Below are 6,000 nucleotides of genomic sequence, written 5' to 3'. Positions count from 1 at the left end.
AACAAAGAAAGTAAAGTAAATGAGCAACCGGATTCGACTAATACTTGGAACATGGACCGGACCAGATTCACAGGTATAGTAAGTGTCCTCTGCTTTTCTAGAAACATCCGGCGTGTTGCCCATAAAATGTCAAGTTCTACATTTTACAAACATTCTTACTAAGTATAACTTGTCTAATGTGGCAAGGGAGGCTATAAGGATTACCAATACATCTGCTACTTGTATTGACTTATTTATTTATTACAAATAGACAAAACCTGGTTCAAAATGTAAATGTCTCACCCGATTTCTGTAGTGACCACTGCCCTGTTTCAGTTGAGATTAATATAAAGACCATTAAGCAGCGTTGTTATAACGTAAAATTTAAAAAAATATGATCAAGCTGATTACAGAGGTTTAGAGGCTGAAATTGCTGGAAAGGACTGGGAAGTTCTCTTCAGTGGTAAAACTGTTGGAGAGAACTACCCGACTTTTCTATCTATCTTAAACGGCACATGGGACAAATATATACATAGCAAAAAAAACGGTTACTATACGTTCAAATGACAAACCATTTATGAATGGATCTATCCGAAAAGGGATATTCGCAAGTTGGATAGGATGCATTACAAAGCAAAAAAATCCAATGATCCAAATCACTGGGCACAATATAGACAACTTCGGAACGACGTCACGAAAAAAGTTCGCGACGCGCAATCAAAATATAAGAAAAAAAATTGACGTCACAATTATCAGACAAATATATTCCGCCTAGGAAATGGTGGCGAATTGCCAAATATGTTTGTACGTTAAACAGATCTGACACTGTGTGCCCATCATTAGAGAAAGGGGGTCGTATTTTACTTCTTCCATCAGACAAATCTGATAAATTCAATAAATATTCCGCCTAGGAAATGGTGGCGAATTGCCAAATCTGTTTGTAAGTTAAACAGATGTGATAATGTGTGCTAATCACTAGAGAAAGGGTGTCGTATTATACTTCATCCATCCGACAAATCTGATGAATTCAATAAATATTTTGCAAATATATCCCATGTTGATCAGGAACCAGATCTAATTGATGAATCATGATCCAATAAATGATTTGGGTAGGACTTCTGATTTTAATATTACTGAGCAAGAGGTGAAAGACCAACTGGAAATACTGAACTCCATCAAACCAAGTGGACCAGATGGCATTGCACCAACATTTCCGACTGTCTTATCAAACCGCTTACATATTTATTTAACCAGTCCCTACAATGTTGGCATCTGCCGTATGTATGGAAACAATCTCATGTTGCTCCTGTTTACAAGAACAAGGGACCAGCATCAGATGTGTCCAACTATAGGCCGATTTCACTTGCATATGTTCTATGCAAGATAATGGGAAAGATTCTGGTCAAGCATATGCATAACTATGTCTTTCAGCACCATCTACTTACGAGACACAAGTAAGGATTCATGTCGAATGATTCGACTGTTAATCAGTTACTATATATTTATAATACAATTGTCAGTAATCTAGATGTAGGTAAGGATGTGAGATTTATATTTTGTGAAATATCGAAAGCCTTTGATAGAGTTTGGCATAGAGAGGTTCTTTATAAAGAAACAAAACTTGAAATTTGACTGGATCACTGACTACTTTGATAACCGTAAACATGAAAGTTGTCTTGGATGGTTATTTATCTTATTGGGAATATATAGATGCGGAAGTCCCCCAGGGATCGGTCCTTGGTCCTTTCCTGTCTTTGATATACACCAACAGCATCGTTGAAGGGCTAAATTGTCCCATCCGCCTTTTCGCAGATCACACCTCATTATACTATAGAAAATTAAGATTATGACCAGGCTGCAGAGTTACTAGTATTGACATCTGCTTTAAATCAAATCAGTGATTGGCCAAAGCAATATGCTATTAAATTTAATTCATCCAAGACTGAATCCTTTATGTTTCCACGGAGAAATGTGGACTTACAACCAGTGTACTCTCGGGGTCGGGATAATTAAGTGAAAAATGTAAATATGCACACTCATTTGGGACTTGAACTCCAGAATGACTGGAAGTGGAAGCGTCACGTTAAGAAAATCTATGAAAAAGCCTGTAATAGACTTAATATATTGAGACGTAGCGTACGTTGCTGGTGTTAAATCGGCAAAATTTTACGTCTTTTTTGTATTGCGACGTACATCATTCCGTAATCGTTACATGTAAAAAGAAGTGTCTTGATTATTTTTTTTTAAATAACACACACGACATGTTTTATTACTTAATTAGCCGATTCGATATTTATTTTTCGTACGTTTTGGTCAATTGAAATGATCAGATTACATCATGATATGGTAAATAGTTTGACATCAACCATTTAAAAATGATTTGAAGGACATTTTAACCTATGAGAAAAATGTTAGGGATTATGAAAACAAATTTCGTGATGCAAAAAAAAGTGAAACTCCCTCACTAAAACAGAAAGCCAACAAACCTACAAGCAAAAAAGTCAGTAGCACCCCCCGGAAATCATATTGTGAAAGTGTATAAAGTGAATCTTACCTATTTGATTTTATATCTGTAATGTAGATGTATGTTGATATTTCCGAATAAATGTACTCGTTTCGGAATTTTATAAGGTCTGTTGCCAAACATAAAACATTGCTAAACATTTCGAGAAAACAAAACCTTGACAAATCTCTCTCTTTTAGAAAATTTGAGAGCGGAATCTCCCGTTTTTATTATACGACGAAAAAAAAACGTACGGTCGTATAATGTTATGGCGCAGTCGTCGTCGTGGTCTGGGGACACTTCCTTTCCGTGCGATGACTTTAGTTGTGGTTGACGAATTGTTCTGAAATGCTGATATGATTTTTCAAACAACCAAGAAGATTTCTATTTAATTTGGAATTTATTGCCCCTGCCGCTTTTGAAAAAGGGGCCAAAAAGGGTAAAAATACGTATTTTATTAAAACCCATGAAGATGGTTGTTTTCTTCGATTTTAAATATTCTATTTTTAATGTGTTCTTTATTTAATTCGGCTAAACAAATGTACAGCAGATTTTATGTGTTTTGAACCGTTTTTAAGTTATAGGGGGTCAAAGTTGAGCAACGCCTAAAACATTTTCATTTTTTTTTTGTCCGATTTCGAAATTTTTTATTCCATTGGATTCTTCATTGCAATCCTCATTAGTAATCCTGCCTGAATTTTTCAAACAGATTTTGTCGAATATCTCTTACGGTTTTCGAGTTATACGGGGTCAAAAAGGCCACGCCAGAATAAATAATTGTTTTCTTTTGTTTTTGGTCCGATTTGAAAAAAGAAATCAAAAAATATATTTGCAATATTTGTACAGCTTATTATATCCTATAGCTAAAATAATTGTCCAGAGGTAATTAGACGATCATGAAATACGTTGATTTTACAATATTTCACTAGCGAATGTGCAAGCGCGTGTCTACACATTTCAAAGTATTTTGATGTAGGCACGCTGATCCCGATTTTACCAGGACATCATTGCATACGAACAGACAGGAGTGCCCGCAAGGGGGCTTTCTTCTTCCTGTTTTCTTTTCAACATTTCTTTCGTTATTTTATTAGATTCGCTAAAATCGTATTTTTTTTTAATTCATTACGTCCACTGTCGTAATAATTTAATCTGGTATCGTAACTTTTCAATATTTTTTATTGTTTTCAAAATTGACGTTAAAAGAGTTTTTACGTCGTAAAACAGAACGTTACTTTGGAAACGTCAAAAATGCGCTTTGTGACATTTTTGTTAGACACGGTTTTACACACACACACACACACACAAATATATATATATATATATATATATATATATATATATATATATATATATATATATATATATATATATATATATATATATATATATGTAATCTATTTGTTAAGTCCAAGAAAAAAATGAAATGATAAAATCATAGAGGAGGATGAATACATTTTTAAGTATATGAAGAAATCGACTCAATACCATTTGCTTTTTTGAACAATTCGTTCGAATTTCGCATGGTGTACGCGGGAATAAATAAAATATACAAATTTTAGATGTTGTGACATTTTGGTTAGACACAGACAAATTGCTGCACTTAGATACTTGTTCAACCAAGTACCATTATTTTTCGGATATACTATCTGCAGCATATATACATGTAAAAATTCAAAATTTCATAGTTATTAGTCCACTCAAAGGTAACAAAAAAAGCTTTTGATAAAGACTGGGTAGCACGCAACGTGTAGAAAACGTCGGAAAAAAGACAACGTGACATCACAACATACGTGCGTATTTATCTACTATTAGACAATAAAACTCATTATTTTTTAGAATAAACATCATATTCTGTATATTTATGCAGTCCTTTAAGCGTGAATATAGTTTGGTGAAAATACTATTCGTTGTTATATTTTACAACCGTAAGCAAGAAAGTAGCCAATGGCCAACGTTGAAAAAATTAAGATTTGTGACATAATTGAAATACGGACAAAAAGGCTTTAAACAAAAAGACGGATTGAACATTTTATATATAATTTCATCGGGGTTATGTAATAAAATGTCAATATAGCTAATAAAAGTTCCGATTAAAAAAGCGGTTCGCATAACTTTAAAAAAAAATATCTAACATTTTGCCTTCAAATCGGTTTCTTTCCATTTTTACAATGTCCACATCAAAGGGGAGATATTTGTGATATTGTAATACGCTTTGATCTTATCATTACGTCATGAAAAATATGACATCGTCTGCAGCACAAACTGCTCTTTCCAAAAAAAGTTTGTTTTATCGAAATACGCCCAATGGGAAGCAAGCATTTCTTAATGTTACCCGTCCACATATGAAAATGGACGTTCCTGTGATCGAATAATGCTTTCCCTCCACAATTAACGGCATCTTTCAAAGATTTATGATTGTAATCCTAAAACAACAACCATGTTCGAACATTTTAATACCTATGTTGCCTTTGAAATCTCCACGTTCTAATAGCAATATTTCGGTTTTCGTAACCAGCCCCGGTTCAATCAAATGTGACACCAACAACGTAGGCAACGTCTGAGTATGTTGAAGTATCAGGTGTCCAGAGTGTTCTTATTAATCTATATTCCTCATTTATACGTCCAGTATTAGAATATGCTGATGTTGTCTGGGACTACTGTACATTGTATGAAGCAAATCTACAAGAAAGCGTTCAAGCAGAGGCGGGTAGAATTATTACTGGTTTTCGTTCAAATTCATCCAGAACCAAATAATACGTAGAACTAGGTTGGGAACCTCTCTACAACAGGCGCGAGAAACATAATCTTGTGCTTATTTATAAGATTATCAACGGATATGCACCAGATTGTTTGCCAGAATCGGTGCAGTCATACTGTGAATTTCCGTACTGTACATTTCACTACTGACACTGTACTGTGAATTTCAGTATAGTAACAGTACCTTGAATTTCAGTATTGTAGTTATACTGTAAATTTCAGTACTGAAACAGTACTGTAACAATACTGCAATAAACAGTACTGTATCAACAGTAAATACAACAGTACAGTCTCAGTACAAAATAGAAATGTATAATCGTAACGTTGGTAGATTTCTGGTAGTGTATTCGGCTTTATAAATAATTAAATCCCATTATCATCACCAACAAAATATAAAACATCAACACAATTAGGATTGTATATATTAATTATAAATAATTAAGGGATTTATATGTACCTGATACTGAAGTTAAAGACTGTGACCTATGTCACCGTTCATTTTTGGACGTAATGATGCATTCATACTGCGAGGGTAGTCAAACAACGTTATATTTTCTTTGATTTGATTATCGAAAACTTTCCCCTAGATCTATAAGTTGACTTGAGATATTGTGACCCAGGTATTTTATACTGTATTATGCTTGGGGAACAACTGTCTACTGAACTTGTTAAATCTGAACTGAACGATTTCCGCACATTGTGTTTCACGCATGTGGTTCGATCTGCTGCAGACTATAACCGTATGTTAGGCTCTATGTAAA

Source organism: Perna viridis, chromosome 10, assembly GCF_037379345.1.
Source record: "Perna viridis isolate PV_CMFRI_1.1 ecotype Kerala chromosome 10, ASM3737934v1, whole genome shotgun sequence".
Classification (NCBI taxonomy): Eukaryota; Metazoa; Mollusca; class Bivalvia; order Mytilida; family Mytilidae; genus Perna; species Perna viridis.
This window is presented reverse-complemented; position numbering follows the sequence as displayed.